Raw genomic sequence first — 21,148 nt, 5'->3', positions numbered from 1 at the left:
AGCTTGTGAAAGAGCATGTATACTATAAGTATAGATTCCATTCATAGAATCATAGAATAATGGAGTTGGAATGGGCCTATAAAGCCATTAAATACAACGCACTGCTCAATGCAGGAATCCAAATCAAAGCAGATATAACAGATGGTTGTCCAATTTTCCCTTGAATGCCTCCAGCATTATCTACCAATATAAATGATTCTATTGTTGTACTGCTCTAATAGTTAAGATGTTTTCTCCTGATATTTAGCCTTAAATATGGCTTCCTCTAGTTTGAGCTCATCATTACATGACCTGTTCATTCATCTGCAGACCTTATTTCTGCCAGGGACCCTACTCATGCACCCAGAGCCTATGTGCATAGCATGTTATGCAGCCCATTTTTCATGTGTGATCTATGATTTGCTAAAATTTCTAGTTTGATACCTTCTTTCATACAGTTGCTGATGATTTTACTGTATAAAACAGAATCTTTTTTTATTTCTCTCATCCTTTTTTTCTGAAATGTGAGACAGGTTTTGCAAGAGAAATGTGGTATATAAATAATTCCATAAACCAGCACTGAACATGTCAACATAGAAAGAGGCCAATAAGCGACAACAAAGTGAAGTCCTTCTCAAGTTGAACATTGGATTGGGGGGGAGACATATTTACATAGTGTGTGCATTTAAACATATATACACATAGATGCAAACTGAGAAGTAGTTATTACAGTTTTAATTGTACAGTACTTTGTTTTTAGTCCAGTATTTTGTCAATGTATGTATTTGTACTTTTAAGTTTGTTAGTATTATGTTTCTAAGGTATACATGTTTCTATTTGTATTTATGTTTTTAATTGTAATGCTAGTTGTAGTTAATGACCAAAGCAGTTAAATCAAAAACAAAGATTCTTCTTCTTATGCTAGTAGTAGCAGTATAGTTTTGACAGAAATTCAGTATATCTCTATGCATTTAGATCACCACAAGCAGGTATCCAAGTGCTAATCACTTCTTATGATTTCTTATTTGGACAACATTTCAAGTATATCAGGACTAGGGAACCTGTTGCCCCCCACCCCCTGAGCTTAGTGGCTGTAATCCAGGTCTAGCTAAATTTGCCCATGGAGACGGGATATGGGAGAAGAGGTCCATAAACATCTGAAGGGCTACTAGAACAGAGAATTGTCTTCTGATAGCCCTTCAAATAGAGGACTGTTCTATCTAAAATGGGAAAGGTTCCACTCCTCCCTCTTGCATGCAATCACTGAATACATATATATGAAATAGATATACAACCCCGTTGTATTGCACTTATAGTGAGAGTTGTGTATGGATGGATTCAAAATAAACAAATGATCGCAAATCAGCACATTTAACACACAATGTCTTCTGTGCTCTGGATAAGCTTGCTCCTTGTTCTTTTATTTGTCATGCTTTATTTTGAAACAGGGTTGGGCAGTTTGGAAGATCTTGGGACGAAATAGGCCCCTCCAGAACCTGACGTGGGTCTCAACACCCCTTCTTGACAAAACTGGAAGTGGCTCAGAATCCCACTTAAACAAATGACAATTTTTGTCAATTAAAAAGCACCAATGGGGGGAAAAACTGATTTTATGGTAGATCATACTTGCAGGAGGCTTCTGATTTCCATCTTTTATGTTAAAAAAAATTCCAAAGTTGCAGGAACTCCATGCTCCTCACTCCTGCTCTAGAAGATTCATGCTAGTGATAGCTCTGAAATAATCCAGAGAACCAAATATGGGCTAATGACCTATGTAATCAGAGGAATATTCCATATAGAAGCTCTGTTTTGACCTATCAGACTGAGGAGTTGACCTTCTACCTTAATATTTTATTATAGATGACATGGGCCCATATGCTTCTTCTCCATTGCTAGACAAATTAGTCCCTTTTGGTGCTGTGTTGTTGTTGTTTCAAGTACATGAAACATTTTTCTAGGTTCCCAAAACAGATAGACAGACAGGTGCGCACGCACACACATTTTATGTTCAGTCTCTATTAGGATTAGAAAAAGTGATTGAAGGTCTACATTGTTTTGGCTTCTCCACAGCAACCATTCAGGACTATGAAAGCTCACATGTGCATGTTGATTCATTACTCAGTTACAATTACAACATGGTGTCAACAGCTTTGGTAACATCTAACCTTGCATCAAGTCTTTTTTGGAGGGAACTGGCATAAGGGATGACATACTGAATCAGCTCTGAATCTGTCTGAAAGTATATAAGAGGAAAGGGGGGAGATTTGTAATTTCTCTATCTTCCCAGCCATCATATATTTATTTGTCTATGTACACTTTTGCCTCACCACTTCAAAAAGGTTACTAGTCAAAATATTATTGTGTCACTCCATTTGCACAACTGGAATGACAGCTGCCACAGCAGATTGCCACTGATTAAAGACTCCCCTTCTCAGTTCCAGGCACAGCTCATAGACAGTGAGACAAAGTCTCATGGACCCTGAAATTTTAAAAAAGAAGTTTTTAGTCAGTGGCAATGTGCACCTGAAAACTACATAATTCCCACTGAGCAGGTAGAATATATCCCACAGGATTTTGGCCACTGAGCCGGAATATTAAGGGGCATGTGTAATGCAAGAAATTAGGATTATATTTAGTATTTTTTTTAATGCTAGATTTCCATGTGGAATTTTGGAGGAATGTGAGCTTTCACATAAGCTATGTGGTCTGTCATTTTTCAGTAAGGTCTTTGACTGGACATGTGCATGCTAATCACATGATGTGTGCAGTACCATAATGAATGAATTATCCAGTATTGGGTGACATGCACCAATTGATTGTAACAGCACCCAAGGCATTTACACACACACAAACACACACACACACACACACAGAGAGAGAGAGAGAGAGAGAGAGAAAGAGATTTCCAATATATTTATTTTTTAAAAAATAGTGGTGTTGTTTTCTGCCAACATTTGATGCCAAACCATCATATCAGCTGCTTATTTTAATTAGGCAGCACATTTAGTCTTGATTGAAAGTGGAAGTTAAGTGTGGATTGAAAGACAAAATCTTTAACTCTCTTTAATTGCAAACCTCTCCCCTACTGGTAGTTTTCCTTTGTTATTTAAATAGCCTTAGCCATTTGAATAAACGTTACAAGCCATTTGTTGTTCAAATTGCTATTAAGTAAATCTGAAGTCTATGATTCCAAAGCTGATTTAAAATTATTCTGTGACTAAATTAAAATAATGCAATAATGAATTAAATGCATTTGTTAGTTAATAAATAGTTTTTAAAATTATGCACACACAGCGAGAGAACTCTTCCTTTTCAACTTGGACCAGTGGTTCCCAACTTTGGTTCCCCAAATATTCTTGGACTAAAACTTCCAGAAGCTTTCACCACTAGCTGTGGTGGCCAGGATTTCTGGGAGTTGTAGCCCAAGAATATCTGGGGACCCAAGGTTGCAAACCGCAGCCTAAGACCATGACCTCTTTGGATACATGGCCGTCAAGCAATTGGCCACCTGGAAAAGCAGCTCATCAACCCATGAAATTTGCCCATCTACTATATAACAAAAAACTAAATGCTTCATGTATGTCCACACTGCCATATAGATTGACATATAGATTGCTACTGGTATGGTTTGCTTCATACTAAATAATGGCATGCCCATGTGTTACTACTTAGATTGATTCATCCTGGCCTTTGAGAACTGTTGTGCATCTTTTTGGCACAGCAGTAGGGCATATATTCTCTTGGGTACAATTCAGTACAATCCTAATTAGCTCGTTGTGTATCCTGTCCAGATGGTTAACCTGCACCCAAATGGAATTGTAGGTGGTGTTAACTGAGGAGACAACTTTGTGACATATTAGGTGGGTTGTGACATTAAAAGAGAGGAGTGAGAAACCCCCCTCCTCTATTTTTGTCTTTTTCTTTAAAAAAAAATCCCTAATTGACACAGCGGTATTCTAATAGCATGCCAGGTTGATGCAGTGCCATTTAGAAATGCCACTTACTTTATTTTAAAAGAGGGAGGGAAAGAGGAAAGCCACAGCAGCCAGCTGAAAAAGCTGTGAGAAAACACAGGGAAGCAGGACTTTGTTGACTCCATGGGTTCCAACCCTATGGGGCAGGGCAGCCCCAGCAGAATCCCAGCTGAGGAGAAAGGCAGGAAAAGGGGAGTTACCTCCCATTCATCTCCCCAACCTTCACCTCAAAGATTTCCCCTCATGCTTCAGCTGTCCTCAGCTGCTGTTGCTGTTGCCTCCTTACCTGATTTTTTAAAAGGGAAATATTCTGACCTAGGACTACCAGAAGACTGCAGTTAGCGTATTGCACTGATTGGATAAGATGAGGGAAATATCCATATATTTCCTTAAGGGAGACTTTTTGTCTACCTCAAAAAGCTTGCATGCACTGTTACCTTAAAGAGATAAGCTGATCTCATTTTGCAAATTCAACATCCCAGCAGAGAGCAAGTAATTTCATTACATATATTTACATGATACAGAGCAGATCCCCAGCTGTGTGTAGGAGAAGAAGAAAAAAACACTTGATTACATGCCTTGACTGGTAACCATTCTCCCTCTCCTTTATTGCAGATACAACCAGATCTATAAAGGAATATAACACCAGTTTAGCTTTCATCTAGTGGGCAAAGACAAACTGCAGACCAGTATCTAAAAAAACACCATTCCTGGTGAGTAATTTGGCACACATTTCCTTTTAAATTCAAACTGCATTCTTTTTACTATTCTTGCCTTTGTGGAAAAGTGGCAAATTTTTGAAACAAAGTACCTGGTCTTCAAGAAAAGGTTCTGGATTGCTGTGACTACAGGCTTGTTTTACAGTTAATTGTTTCTTGCACATTCTCATGCAGAAGCCTAGCCTTGAACTTTTCACAGTAGCATGGAGAAATGGATTTTGAACAGATCTGATTTATACCATGCAAACCTATACAGAAATAGCACAAAGTCTTACCAGGTTTCACATTTCAGAACAATGGGGGGGGTGCAATTATTAAATTTAAATGATTACATAAGACTGTTACGATCCTGCCATTTTTTATTCATCAATCGTATGTTTATAAAATGGACAATTCTTTTTTCTTTTAGTCATTTCTAGTATCTGCCATAATGATTACCTCTATGAGAATGACCTTTGAAGTATCTCTGATGTCTATGAGCTCAATCACAGTGTATAATCACAAATTAAACCAGACACTAATCACTTGCCCTAGCCATTTATCACACATATCACATCATCCTTTCTTCCCCAGATTAGCATTGTATTCCATAGTCCTTTCAAGCTGTGCCCTGTCTGTGACCTTCTTAGCAGTCACTGTGGGTGAGAAAGCCGAACAACATTAAAAAGAAAGATAATTTTCGAGATGAGTATAAATAAGAAAGCAAATGAACAGTTCACAAGCTGCATTCTGTCAGAAAAGATGCGTGGCTTCAGTTAATGGATGTTGTATGCCATCAATTGAAAAAAGAGTAGTCCTTTTAATTAAGTCAAGAAAAGGTTAAGCACAAGGGCAGGGATTGGTAATTTTTCCCTTTGATGGGTCTTTGAGGTCTTTGATCATGGGGGAGGAGAGACTTCCAATAGAATAACAGATTATTTAGAGCAATAGTAAAACTATAATTTTCTCTTCAGAGACCTAGGAGATGTCATAAGTCATAAGAGCATAACTTTAGAAAAGAGACTCACTAAGCACTGTGGCACTAATCCTGTTGACCTCAAAGTCAAACAGAGCTATTTATAATATTGTACGCTATATTTGACTTCAGCGAAAGGTGTTGAACTCCAGATGGCCCCTAAATTCAGCTAGGGTATCTGGGTTACTCTTCAGTGTTTCCTCCTTCTTCTGGAAAATATTGGCCAGAATGTTATTGTTCGCTTTTCCCAGTCTAAGTGGAATGGTACAAATTGATGCAGCAAATTGGCACTAGCTAATTAGTTGCCCCTTATTTTCCTTATTGTGCATCAATGCATGAGTAGCTGTTTGAGGGATGCAAACAGCACCTCTATAACTAGTAGCAATTCATCAGAATCATAAAATAATAAAATAATTGAGTTGGAAGGGGCTTATGTGGCCATAGAGTCCAACACCGTGCTCAAGGCAGGAATCCAAATCAGAGAAGGCAGATGGCTGTCCAATTTTCTCTTGAGTGCCTCCAGCACTGGAGCACTCACCACCTCCTGAGGTAATTGGTTCCATTATTGTATTGCTCTAACAGTTCAGACATTTTTCGTGATATTCAGCCTAAATCTGGCTTCCTATAGCTTGAGCCTATTATTGTATGTCCTGCACTCTTGGATGTTCAAGAACAGATACTGCCCCTCCTCTTTATGACTATGGTATCTTTCAAGTATTTGAAGAGTGCTACTGTATCTCCCCGCAGTCTTCTTTTCTCAAGGCTAAACATGCCCTGTTCTTTCAGTTCTTCCTCATAGAGCTTGGTTTCCAGTCCCCTGATCATCCTTGTTGCTCTCCTCAGAACTTGCTCCAGTTTGGTGACATCCATCATGCACAATGAAGTATGGCCTTGCCCTTACACTGGTGTAATTAGTGAAAAGTATTGTGGCCAAGGATAAATGTATCATGGAATATATGTATTTGTCACTTTATGGCCTGAATCTGACATTGCTGCTGTTGTCCTCATCATCTTCATTATTGTCATTACCACCACTACCATCACTGTAATATTCTAATTGTGCTCCCACTGTGAATCAAAGGGAGAATAGAGAAAAATATTGTAGCTAGATGGTGCCCAGTGAAGTTCTAGATTGATTGCTAATCTTTTGCCTCATTTGTGCTCTCTCTTAAGTATACTGTAATTTGTATTGGCACAGTAATTACAGCAAAGACTTCAGTAGCCTGCCTCTTTCTCAGGGGTCCTGTTGCACATTGGAGTAGGAATCCTATGAAAGTACAATTGCTATGCATCCCATCTTGTGTTACTAGACTGCCACTTCTTTTACCATTTTAAAAGGGTGAGTGTCTAAATGTGAAGTGGGGTAGATCTCCAAACTGTTGGGAAGGGACTAATTGAAAATGACCACACTTAACTTGGGTGAAGGATAAATCTATGGGTTTATGTTGGTGCCACTAAAGTGGAAAAATGAAGGCAGAAATTATTATTTGGTTTTTTTAAGTATCAGCCCTTGATTTGAGCACCACACCAGAGAGAATGATGACTTGGGTCAGCAATGGCACCAATTCCAGTACACGTTGGGCCAAAGTTAAGGTGGAGATGTGTACCTGTCCTGTAATATGCTCAAAGGGGAAAAGCTGTGCTCTATGGTTGGTTGGCTATTTACTTTAAAAATTGTACAATGGCCTTCAACAGTGCTTTTAGCATGGTTTTCAAAAACAAAACACCATGAGCCTCCTTACATCGCACACACGGTGTGATATGCAATATGGCTTACTTACCTGAATCTGACTCCTGTCCTCTGAATATGTCGGCCACAGAGACTGGCAAAATGTTAGGAAGAAAAACCTTAAGAACATGGCCAAACAGCCCAGAAAACCCACAGCAACCATCGGATCCTGGCCATGAAAGCCTTTGAGAATAATTACCTGAATTACCTTTCATTCTGGATATCATCAAGAACTTTACTGAGAAGTGTTCTGGAAATTTCAGCTCATCCAAAATGCAGGCACGCTACTGCCCAGGATTGGAGAAGCTTCACTGGCTCCTAATCTATTTCTGTGTATACAGTGGTGCCCCGCACGACAACGATAATTCGTTCCACTGAAATCGCTGTACAGCGAAATTGTCGTCATGCGAAAAAAACTCCCCATTGGAATGCATTGAAAACCAGTTAATGCTTTCCAATGGGGAAATTACCTCATCATCCAGTGAAGATCCTCCATAGGGAAGCCATTTTCTGAGTTTTTAATGGCTGTCTTCCGAAGCATGGGTTGGAAAACAGCGGGAAGCCATTTTGCGATGTCGTAAAAATTGTCGTATTGTGAACAAACAGTTCACGAAGCACGGACCTATTCCACCCCCAGCGAAAAAACTCCATTGGAAACATCGTTTTGCGATCACTATAACGATCGCAAAAAAGTCACTGTCCTGCGGTTTCGTTGTTCTGCTAGGTCGTCGTGTCGCGGGGCACCACTGTAGTTCAAAATGCTACTCATGATGACCTGTACAACTGACAAGACTTGAATCTATTTGAAAGATCACATTATTCTGCAGGACCTGCTCTAGGTTTTAAGGAGAGGATCTTCTGCTGTTATGAAGGCATATTTGCTGGGATTGTGAGAAAGGACCTTCTTGGTGGTTGCTTTCAGACTCTGGAACTCCTGCCAAGGGAGACAAAACTATCTGAATATTAGGCAAAAACAAAATAAAAATAAAAAATAAAGACAACAGTGTTGTGGCACCTTAAAGACTAACTGCTATATTTTAATGTGAGCTTTCATAGACAAGTCTGAAACTACCTAAACGCAAAACAAAAGGTTTCCCCACTGAACAATGTTCTTCTACAGCTACTGGGAATCAACTGAGGCAAACAACCACAAATATGAAGAACTACAGCCTTGGCTGTACATTACTGTGGAAGCCAATATGCCAGCCCAGTGCAGTATAGTTCATCCTATTCAAAACAGGTAGGCATAGCCATCAAAGCTGTAGATTTATTATTGGATCTCTGGAGTGAACCTCTATTGATACAATCAATTACCTAGCAGGCATTGCACCCAGTGACATACAAAGGGAGGCAGCAGCTAACAGTCAACATCTCTAACCATCAGATGTGCACCCACTCTTTGTCTACCATCCTTCCCAGACTGAAATCAAGGAAGTTTTTTTCAGAAAATTTGTAAATCTTCAAGGAACAGCAGAGAACCCCAGAACTAAAATGTGGAAAGAAAGAGCTACTCATTACTAAAAACTCCAGGAAATTCTGTTCCCTCCAACCACCAATCACACTGAGAACTGGGTTCCTGGAAGTCACTTTATACTATAGGCTACAGGGTGGAGTTGGAAGAACCAAAGTGAGCCTAAGAAAATGGTGTGTGTGTGTGTGTGTGTGTGTGTGTGTGTGTGTGTGTGTGTGTGTGTGTGTGTGTGTGTGTGTGTGTGTGTGTGTGTGTGTGTGTGTGTGTGTGTGTGTGCACCAACACAGCCCTTTGTGAATGTGGAGAAGAACAGGCAACCTCACACCTATGTCACTGTATTCTATGTTGCACAACAAGCACCATGGAAAACTTTATGTCAGCTGCCTGAAATGTTCTTGACATTGCCCACTATTGGGCTAAAGTTATTTGATGTATTTATTAATTGTACGGTGGTGCTTTTGATACAAAGAAAGAAAGACTGGTGTCATGTTTAAATCTGAAATCCTATGCAGTGCTTCAAGCAAAAAGAAATTCTATGCAAGGCTCAGTGGTCAAATGGTTCTTTAACAACCAGAACGAACTGAGGCATAATGTAAATGCCCACCTGTTCAGGAATCAATGATCTAGAAAACAATTGCTGATCTGTTTACAAGACTATACACAGTGACATGTAGACAATGATTTTTTTTTCTTCGCTTACCCATTGTCTTATTTTAAAAAATCTGCAATTCCTTCCTGAAAGTAAATAAATGCTGAGGAACAGCCAGAATCTTTCCCAAGGGCTCTCAATTGGTAGATTGCCCACAATTGTCTGAGCTGAAAAGATTGCATTATTCTTTGACAACAGAAGAGATGATGCTTCCAGTCTACTCATTGACTTTGCAGAGGATTTGGCTGAAACTACCTTCTGCTTGACTGGTTAAAAGCAAAGAGGCAATGGGTTCCACTGGCAGAATGAGAAAATGGAGAGGAACAATGTAAACACTTGAGGCATGCAAATACTAATGTCATCAGTGTGTTGACGAAATGGAAAGGCTTAGAGTTTCCATCTGGAAGAGAAGCAGTCCCCCCCCCCAAAAAAAGTGGGGAGGATAATGTGCTTCCTTCTCTTCCATTCTAGACTTAAGGGCCACTAGAATAAACAGACAAATTCACCCAAGAAGGCATTTCTGAGATTAAGGAAAATAGTAAACGTAAAGGTTCCCCTTAACATTTAGTCCAGTCCTGTACGACTCTAGGACGTGGTGATCATCCAAGCCATAGAGCCAGCGTTTGTCTGTAGACAGTTTCCATGGTCATGTGGCCAGTATGACTAGACATGGAACACTGTTACCTTCCCACCGTGGTGGTACCTATTTATCTATTTGCATTTTTACATGTTTTCAAACTGCTAGGTTGGCAGGAGTTGGGGCAAGCAACAGGAGCTCACTCCGTCTCGTGGATTCAATCTTACGATGGCTGGTCTTCTGACCTCACAGCACAGGCTTCTGCGGTTTAACCCAAAAATAGAACAGCATAAAATAGAATCTGATTTTCAGGCCTCACATGAGCCTAGGCATTTTTTTTTTTTGTTTACGTTCATGGCCATGAACAATTGTATGTTGAACTACAGTGGTGCCCCACTTGACGATAATAATCCGTTCCAGGAAAATCGCTGTAAAGCGATATCGTTGTCAAGTGAAAAAAAAACCTATTGGAATGCATTGAAAAATGGTCAATGTGTTCCAATGGGAAAATACCTCATTGTCCAGAGAAGATTGGCCATAGAGAACCGCCGATCAGCTGTTAAAAATCGCTGTCTTCTGAAGCAGGGGTCCAGAAAGCAGCCATTTTGCGAAAGGAGGGAAGCCATTTTGCGGAACAGGGAAAATCATTGTATAGCAAACAAATGGTTCGCGAAGCAGGCTCCTAATCAACGTAATACAAAAAAAACTCATTGGAACCATTGTTTTGCAATCACAGTAGTGATCGCAAAAATATCATCGTTAAGCGATTTCAACGTCATATGGGGGTAAGCGTATAGCAGGGCACCACTGTATTATAAATATATAATTTAGCTTTGATTTTTTCATGGCCAACTTATGGTTACCAAATGATCATGGTGAGCTATTGTGACTGCCTGCTTCTTCTTACCATATCTGGAAATGCCAGGGATTGGACCTGAAACCTTTTGTAAGTACAGCAGAAAGTGCTACAACCTCTCTGACAACCCATATTTGATCCTTCTACTCAGCCATTAAACCACTTGATAATCATGTACCACTCATATTCTCTAAGCTTAAAGTACTTTATAGTTGCATGATTAAAAGAGAGTAGACCACCTTGAACTCCTTGGAGAAAAGCTGGTACGCATAAACAAAGTAAATATTCCTGAGTCTTAAGGTCCCACTCTTTCCATTAAGCTTTGAAAAAAATCCAAAGCATGGTGGAAAAGCCACTTTTCACGAATAGTCAATCACACGGAGCTGCCCAAAATAGATGGGAGGGACTCATGCCTACTGTGTCACAGAACACATGTGGGAATGGAGTCTCAGTCTTAGCATGCTACTGCTTGTGACCTTCATAATTTATCAACATCTATCTACCTTGCCAAGGTGGATAGATATCCATCATCTTGCATCTTGGAATAATTGTGGATAATATATGTTTGTGTGTACTTCTGAAAGTGTCTCAGGGACAATTTACTGAATATCACTTGGTAGTTTAAAAGTAAAAAAAAAAAAAAGAAAATAAGGACAGCTCCTTAAAATCTTGCCTTTATGAAGCATTTTCTGGACTCATCAGAAGATGCATGATCAGAAGTGGCTGATGATAACTGTCTTGAGGTATCAAAAATGACATGTGGGACAAGAAATGCAATGAGAGAAATAAAGTTTTGAAATACTATGAAGGGCAGTGCCAAAGAATGCTCCAACTACCATACAATTGCAGTCATTTCACATGCTAGCAAGGTTATGCTCAAAATCCTCCAAGGTAGGCTTCAGCAATATGTGAACTGAAAACTCCCAGAAGTACAAGCTCGATTTCGAAGGGGCAGAGGAACTAGAGACCAGATTGCTAACATGTGCTTGATTATGGAGAAAGCCAGAGAGTTCCAGAAAAACATCTACTTCTGCTTCATTGACTGTGCAAAAAGCCTTTGACTGTGTGGACCACAGCAAACTATGGCAAGTTCTTAAAGAAATGGGAGTGCCTGACCACCTTATCTATCTCCTGAGAAATCTATATGTGGGACAGGAAGCAACAGTTAGAACTGAATATGGAACAACTGATTGGTTCAAAATTGGGAAAGGAGTATGACAAGGCTATATATTCTTTGCAGGCTTATTTAACTTATATGCAGAATACATCATGCGAAAGGCAGGACTGGATGAATCCCAAGACAGAATTAAGATTGCTGGAAGAAATATCAACAACCTCAGATTTGCAGATGATACCACCAATTTAAGCCAATGGAATTTACGGAGGATCTGTTTCATCAAATCCCCACTGGCTCAATGGGCCTATTCTACTGCCACTTGCTATACTAAGCAACATGAACTCAGCCGATGTCTGTACTAAGTTCGAAGAGAATAGTCCTTATAACATCACTGGGCTGCAGCAGGTTTGGATTCATCACAGCTTTACTGGAGTAGTGTCAGCTCAGCTGGACCTCAACTCTCTCTCTTACTTAGAATCACACTTTTAGGCTATAACCCTATGCACTGTTATTTGGGAACAAGCTAAGTGTTCTGGAACCTATTTATCATACAAGTGTACAGGGTCGGATGACATTATGACAACATACGCACTGTTGCTGAGGTAGAATCAGGATGACTTTGAACGGTGATGGCTAAGTGTAGTCTCTTGCCCATAATGCTTCTACTCCTGTGTCTTTACACAGATTTTTCATGGCTTAAAGAAATTCTGCTTCATTTGATTTTGTCATGTGGGAGACTGTCTAATGAGTTGACCACCTATTTTTCATCTCGCATCAAACTCTTTTTGCATCTCCGATTTCCCCCTCTGGGATTTGTATCTTCTTGCTAGCATCTGTTTCCTATACTCTTTTATGAACACTGAGACAGATGATTACTTTAAGAGGAATTCAGCCATGGTTGACAGGTTTTAAATATATCCCAGTCCACTGCCCCCAGAACATTCCCCTTTAGGGTGTGCTCGCAAAGACTGCAGTTTTTCCAAGGGTGATTATCTTCTCAAAAATCAGTTTCAGTGACTTTTTTTCAAGCAGAAAATTAGGTTTCGTAGACAGCTTTCTACTTGCAATAGATTTGTTCATGCAATTGTGTGTTGTTGTTATTTGAGATCACCTCCACAGTATGGTGATCCTATGAATGAGAGATCTCCGATATGCTCTGTTCTGAACTGCCCTGCTCAGCTCTTGTAAACTCAAGACTGCTGTTTTCCTTGAGAGAGTCTATCTTGCATCTTCCTCTTTTTTTCTGCCTTTAACTTTTCCCAGAATTATTTTCTTTTTCAGGGAATCTTGCCTTCTCATTATGCGCCCAAAATACGACATCCTCAGTTTCATCATTTTTGTCACCAGAGATAGTTCAGACTTGATTTTATCTAGGACCCATTTGTTTGTATTTCTGGTAGTCCAGGGTATCCACAAACCCCTCCTCCAGCCCCATACTTAAAATGAATCCGTTTTTTTTCCTGTCAGCTCTCTTTACTATCCAGCATTCACTCTCATAAATGGCAATCAAAATAAAAATGCATGGATGATCTTTGTCTTGGTCTCTTATGACACTTCCCTATATTTAATCGTCTTTTCTAATTCCTTAATTGCTTCCCTTCTGAGTCTCAGTCGTCTTCTGATTTCTTGACTGCAGACTCAATTTCTATTGACAATTGAACTAAGTTATACAAATTCTTTCACTATTTCAGTTTCTCCATTGTTGAGATTAAGGTTGTGTGGTTTTTCTGTAGCCATGATTTTTGTCTTCTTAATATTCAACTCCAGTCCTGCTTTGGCACTTTCTTCTTTCATTTGCACTAAAAGTCGTTTCAAGTCATCGTTATTTTCTGCCACTAAGATAGTGTCATCTCCATATCTTAAATTACTGATGATTCTTCCACCAATGTTCCACTCCTCCATCTGAATCTAGTCTAGCTTTCTGTATGATATGCTCTGTATACAGATTGAACAGATGAGGGGGGAAATGCACTCTTGTCTGACACCTTTGCCTATAGGAAATCATCCTGTTTCTCCATATTCTGCCCTAATGGTAGCTTCTTGTCCACAATACAGGTTTCACATGAGGCACACCCATTTCTTTCAGAATAACCCATCGTTTCTCATGATCCATACAGTTAAAGGCTTTTCTTCAGTTTATAAAGCACAGATTGATTTTCTTCTGAAATTCTTTGGTGTACTTCAGTAGCCAGCAGATATTTGCTATATGATTTCAAGTGCCTCTTCCTTTCTGAAATCCAGCTTGAACATCAGGCATTTCTTGCTCCTCTGAAGGTAAAAGCCTTTGCTGTGACAACTGGAGCATCACTTTGCTTGTATGGGAAATTAAACCAGTGGTTCAATAGTAGAGATGGGGATGACTCGCCGTTTTGGTGTTTCAAAAGTTGACAGCTCACAAAGCATGAGGCTGCGCCCATGAACTGACGAAGCATGAATGTATTTCATGGGGGGTTACTAAAAAAAACCTCACCACTCTGCTCTGCTGCTGCCCCCCATGTGGCCATCGTCCCTGCAACCTCTGCCAATGCCCCCTGCCCCCACCAATGATGCCCTGCCACTGTCTCCAGCTGGCCTCCACAGCCACAGTCTGTAGAAAGGGACACTGGCTGCCCTTTGCAAAGATGGCAGCTGCAGCTTCCCTACCCTAAATGAAGCCACAGCTGCCATCTTTGCAAAAGGCAGCTAGTGTCCCTTTCTACAGGCCATGGCTGCAGAGGCCTGCTGAAGATGGTGGCAGCGAGTACAATGGGAGGCACCGGTGCGGGTGTGGGTGGCAGCAGGGGTTTGGCTAAGGTAGGGAGAGGAGGAGTGGGGGATAGGCTTTGGTGGGGGTGGCTGCCTATTGGTCCACCGATCAGCTGAATGATCGGTTGGCAGAATGGTAGGCAGAATGGGAAAGCCATAGGAAGAAAGGGAAGGCTAGCCTTCCCTCTCTTCGTATGAAGGACGAATAAAAATATTCTGACGAATATCGCGATATTTTTTTATTCTTCCCCATTTCTATTTGATAGTTACTGCACTCCATGGCATCTCCTTTCTTAGGAAGTGGAATGCATATTAAATGTCTTCATTGTTTTATTTTCCATATTTTTGACATATTCTTGTCAGGATTTAGACAGATTTGGTCTTTATGGCTTGAAATAGTTCTATTGGTATTCCACCTACCCTTTGTGATTTATTTCTTCCTATTGCTTTCGGGGAAACTTTCACTTCACTTTCTAGAACTGCACGTTCTTCATCATAAGAGTGATGAATGTTAAAAATCTGACCAGTGTTTTGGCCCCATCTTCATTCTATATTGGGTTATGCTATCAGTAATTATTTTTAAATTATTGCTGTTTATTGCTTCCTAAGAGTTATCCTGAAGTTTCAAGGTGAAGGTGGGATGGTGCAATATGAATGGGAGGGAGAGAGGGAGTATATGGTGGCTGACAATGCAATAGACTCAGCTCTGGTTCCAGTTTCCCAGCACGTGTAGACTTTGTATAATATATGCAATTATAAATCCAAGATCAAAGTCCCAGGATGAAAGCAGAAGAGGTGTTGCTCATCATGTAAAATTCTAAGAAATAAGCACACTCCCAAGTATATTGACGTGGATGCTTCTGTATATCAGAAATCAAATGGAGCAGAAGAGGACAGAGTCAGAATCAAACAAAATGTTAACTGGAATGTTTTTCCATACAATTAAGTCATTTTCCTTCCCACAGCAGGATTGTTTAGATATATATGTATTGGCAATCAGACTTGCAAATAAAGCCTATGTTTACTTTTCAGTGACCAAGTAGAAGGTAGGAAGATTGCATGCTATGACAAAAAGGTATCTGTCACCATTTGAGGAAACACCACTTCAGAAATGTTACTACCCTTATCATCCTATTTGATCTCTTATGACCTGCAAGGGATATTAAAATGCACCACTTTTGTTCTGATTGTATTTGTATGTGTCCCATTGACATTCTCATTCAATTCTAGTTCTATATCAGGTTATGAGACATTTTTCCCTGCATAGGACTTTCTGTGTACTTCACAAACATTGTTTCCCAAAATTTTGTGTGTTCCTCCTCCAAAGTGCATCTTGAGCACCCCTTAAATGTTTGGATTTCCAAAGTAGGATGCAATCCATCCTGCTGAAAGATTCACAGTGGGTGTAATTATCATGTGCTGTCAAGTCCATTTTGACCTATGGAGATACTTTTCAAAGTTTTCTAGGTAGGTAGACAGTACTCCAAAGTAGTTTAGCATTCTCATCTTCTGGGAGTGCCCCAGGACTGTTCAGCTTGCCCAAGGCCACATAGGCTGACTCTTCTCCTAGGAGGCACAGTAGTGAATTGAACTCTCGAGATCTGGCTCCATAGCCAGACACCTAACTAACTGAGTCAGCCAGCCAGCTGAAGTGGGTACTTCCACAGATAAATTAAATTTGAATGAATTTCTTTTGCTTTTGTAGATTGTAAAGCACATCTTTTTTGTTGAGGTTTCAGATTTTCCAGTATTGTGGGCTTCGTACGATAGTGCCTCTATCATAGTAAAGAAAAAGTTCTCCTGCATCATCTGATATAATCTTCTCACCTTTTCTATCCTCATATGCTCTCCATGTAACTAAAAACATCTCTCTAGTGTTCTCTTTATTTGTTGGAAACTTGTGTAAAGTTAAAGCCCTCCCCATTCTCATCCTTGGCTCTTGTTATCATCCTGGCACCTCTCTTTTCATCACACTCTATAATCCTCCTGCCAGGTCCCCTGTCTTCCTGCATGTTTCACCCCACAGCATGGCCTCCCTTTCTTTTAATTAGTATTTTCCCCTGCTAGTTCTGCTTTCCCTATTTTTTTAATGCCTTGCTAGCTGGCCATCCTAACCTCTAGGCAACCCTCTAATTTATCTCACTGTGTTTCCTATTACCCCACCATGTTATTCGTCCTTTATTGATCCTTCCCATCTGAGTTTATTCCATTCTTTCCAGGTTTTTCTTCCTCAAGTGCTTCTAGAATTTAATTTCCCCCCTCTTGCTGTCTGGCTAACTGGACCAGGCTTGTTAACTCCTTATTGCTTGGTTTTAACTGTCCACTAAGTGCCTCAGCCTGTTCGTATAAAAGTACCCAGTGTGGTGCAGAGGACAGAGGGTCAGATTAGGGCAGAAGGCCTAGATTCGAATCACTACATGGACACGGAAAGTGATGGAGGACAGCCTAGTAAAGCTACTCCTTAAGGGTCTTATTCATCTTGAAAGCCTTCTTAGAGTCACAATGAGCCAGTTCCAGCTGTGGGCACATACATATAAGGCTTCAGACTGACAACAAATGTTTCAGACCCTTTGCAATCAAATTAGACATCACTCTCCTATTTGCCTAAGACAGCTGTGTGACAGGAATGGGCAACATGTGGCCCTCAGCACAATTTTTGTGGTCACCAGCACCCCTGGGACAATGCGCACCTTCCCAACTTTCTTTTACCACAAGAAGGCACTAGGGGGCCTTTCCAGGTTTAAAAAAAATCAGTTAACCACAGTTTTTCATTTTGAAAAAAACCATGGTGGCAAGCTTTGCACTACATAACTACAGCATTAAAACACAAAATTTAAAAATAATTAAAAGATGAAATATGCGGATTAGCCTCTTTCAGTTATACCTTTCCCATTTAGCCGTGCTGCTTGGTAGCGAAGCCCTCAGGCTGCCAGCAAATGTGACTGTTGGTCTCACTGAGATCACCCATTCCTGCCCCATAACTACTGCTACGATAGGGCTTTTGATCCCACCAGCAGATGACAGCAGAAGAATAGCATTCTCCTCCTATTGGCCTATGTACTCGTGTTGGTATTTAGCAGGAATAAGATGAGAATATGCTAGGGGAACTCTACAAGTTAATTGAGGCATCACCCTTCATTAGTCTGTCCACTGGGCAGTAAATCTAAGTGGGTGCATGGATCATTCAAAGAGACAAGCACTGTCATCTAGTGAAACTCTGCATCAGATTTGTATATACCAATAAAGGCAACAACTAAAGTCATATTTCATGCTGGCAGATGTTTTTCTTGTGTCATTCTCATATATAACATAGCCTCAAGCTGTATAAAGTCAGCTTCAGGGAAAATGCATGCAATCAAATGACAATTTTTACTTGGTTTATGTGAGATCTTATAAAGCCCGAAGCTAGATATCCAAATGCTGAGGATTTTAAAGAATAATGAATTTGTTTGAAAATCATGCATATGTATATGTGTGCCTGTATATGTGTGTCTAATAGCCATATATAGGCAAAGGAAATCCTATTGAAATTGTGCAGATTTAGCTCTCAAGAAAATGGGATGGAAGATGTCTATGTTCTCTTAGAATTAATTGAGCTTATGGTGCAATTCTGTGCGTATTTGCTCAAAAGTAAATCCCACTGAGTTCAGTTAAATTTGCTCATAGGCATGTCTGTATAGACTTGGAGTGCAATGAACAGTTCTCCACACATATATACTTCTTTTGCCATCTCTTAGTTTGGTTTGAATTGACTGTGTACTGGAAAAACTAGTAGTTTTGGATCATTTTATCTGCTGCAGAAGCTTTGAAACACCTCTGCATTGCAATACCAGCTGTGGAACACAGCTGCCTTTCCTAGTAAATGACTCTTTGCATTTTAGGCCAGAAACAGACATTAGAGGTAACTCATAATAAGAGCTGAAAGCCTGTAAATGTTGCAGAGAGGTGACTGAGGCAGCTTTTCTTTCTTTGTAAAATCATACTTCAAAGAAATCCCATCCTATAAATCCAGTCACCAAACAAAGCAAGCGGATCTGTATAACCCTGTAGGTGACAAACTTTCCTACTTGTGTTAGTTAACAATTTGCCCATTCAAGTTGCAGACTATCTCTAAGGTCTGTTTGTGTCCTTAACTTTGTAGACTTGAGTCACCACAGAAAGATAGAAGGGTTTGGGATTTTTTTCCCATCAATATTTTTGAAAGGAAGCAAGGCAGAGCAATTTTTAATATGTGTTGAAAATAGAAGAACGGCTGAAGAATGAAATTATATGGGCTATCATTCTTTGATATGGTATAATTTAAAAAACCTAAATGCACTGGTATCTAATGGGAGAAAAATCTTCCACATATATACCTATTATGGTGGAGAGAACAGTATGCATTTTGAAAACAAAATGATGCCCAGCTGCAGCATAAGAAGGCCTCTAAGTTTTTTTAACAGATTTTCTTCTTTGCTTCTCACAGGAATGCTAACTATGAAGAAAGGCGTTCTCTTCAGTTAGGCTGAAACTGATAAGATATTAGCTTCCAGCATTCTGTAATGGGCTTCATGTTGATATTTATATGCCAAACTGACATGTTACATATGGAGCGGTGTACACCTCAGCAAAACATTGCCACTCATTAGCCATGTGCTGGTTGCGTTCCTGACCATGCACCTGATTGTACAATTCAGTGTGCAGCCAGGAATACAACCAACTAATCAGTGGCAATTTGCCACAGAGAGTTATGTGATTTCCTGTATATGAGTGTAAAATGCAGTAGGATTATGACTATCATTTCCAACCTCAGATTACATGTGAAGCTTTATTAGTCTGTTCTTCATTGCAGAGTACTCTCCATGAATAATGATTAGCATCACAGAAGGGTAAATGGAGCATTCAGCCCTTTCTCTGACAGTTACATGTTCCACAAATACCTCCTGTCCCCTGCTTTTGCTGCTCCAGGAACCAGATGTTTGTCTGTAAGATAAACAGAACTGCAGGAGTGTAAAGAGCTAGCTAAGGGCAGCCCAAAACATTTTGTTGCCTAAGGCAAAGGATAAGATGGTGCACCCTCTCTTCTCTGTAGAGAACTCAACTACACTGGCAATAGAACATTACGTCCACACTGAGAATTAGATAGGATCCTTCACAATGCCCAGGGGAAACAGGATAGTTTTGAGGGTGCAGGACCAATCATGGGGTGCATACAGCTCTGTCTCCAAGCCTGTCTTGTGTTAAGTGGTTGCTTTTACCTGCCATCTTCGTGATTGTGATTTTGCGTTACAGCTTATTACTAGCTTCAGGGAGGGATTGCTAAGTTATGAAATGTTGACTTATCAGTGCTGTTATTATCAAAGAGGAAGCAGTTGGATAAGAAGAAATATCTCACATCGTTCTTAGGAGCTGGGAAGAAAAATGGCTGATGACTGAGCAGCAAGGGCATAGAAAATGAGAGGAAACTTGCATGTTTCATTCCAAACAACCTTTTCTTTCTTAGCTTTGTTTCCTTGATAAACTGCAAAGAACTCTATAGGTCAGACACTACATTCTCTGTGCAGAACTGCAGTTGGAAATACTTTGCTGCTCTTTATCAGCATCTAATGCAATTGCCTCAGGGAACAGGGCTGCAATCAGCCATCAAATCACAGCTATCTTGTTTGCGCCGTATTTGCCCTTTCATTGCTACTCATAATCATGGCTTTCAGAAGGAAAGAAGAAGATGCTGCTGTGGAAAAACTGGTTACTGACTGAACAATGCATTTTTTGGTGTGGCTATCTTTCTTGCAGTAGCTTTGGACACTGACATTCATCACTTCTTTTTTAAGAGGTCCCCCATCTTTAAGTTCAGTGCAGAAGCTGCCTATGACTTGATCCTTTTCATACTGGGAACAGCTGTATATATAAAAAAAGTGTAGATGGAGGAGATTTTTCCCCTAGTACATTCTTCAAGAATTTACCAAAATTTTTGAAAAATGAGAGATGCATCCATACAGACAGGCTTGAGTGCTTGCATTCCTGTATATTATGATTTAGTTATGATTCTGAAGCACTGGGTCTTAGTTACCATCTATTTTATGTGGCAAGCTCCACATCTGTAAGAATTGCCTCCTAGGCAAAATAACATATTTTTCTCCATGTTGTAAACAGTTATACCTATTGAATTGCTGGTAGGTTGGAATTCTGGTCATTATTTTGATAAGAAATTACCCCAAAATGCAAATAATTTGTTTTTTAAAAAGAACTATCATGGTTTTCCTTCTTACTGTAATGCCATATTAAGAAACTTCTCCATATTGATCCATCATAAAGATGCTGAAATACACCAGAAGAGGGACTTATTTTGCAGTTTAAGTTGTTCTACCAGCTACTGTTGTAAGCAACAAACAGGCATC

The 21,148-nt window shown here is 39.9% G+C and overlaps 1 protein-coding gene across 7 annotated transcripts in view; it reads left to right on the top strand.

Annotated features, from left to right (window-relative positions):
• RALY (RALY heterogeneous nuclear ribonucleoprotein) overlaps positions 1-21,148 on the top strand; it is a 283,434-nt gene that overhangs the window by 108,696 nt on the left and 153,590 nt on the right. For 6 of the 7 annotated variants that reach the window (XM_072997020.2, XM_072997018.2, XM_078393244.1 and 3 more), the window contains one exon: positions 4,569-4,666. The gene's annotated coding sequence lies outside the window, so the exon portion shown is untranslated. Of the gene's footprint in view, positions 1-4,301; positions 4,446-4,568; positions 4,667-21,148 lie in introns of those variants that run through there. The other variant, XM_072997019.2, reaches the window with a different exon arrangement.

Source organism: Pogona vitticeps, chromosome 4 (genome assembly GCF_051106095.1).
Source record: "Pogona vitticeps strain Pit_001003342236 chromosome 4, PviZW2.1, whole genome shotgun sequence".
NCBI classification, from domain to species: domain Eukaryota; kingdom Metazoa; phylum Chordata; class Lepidosauria; order Squamata; family Agamidae; genus Pogona; species Pogona vitticeps.
The sequence above is the reverse complement of the archived record's forward strand: the minus strand, read 5'-3'. Positions and strand labels throughout refer to the sequence as shown.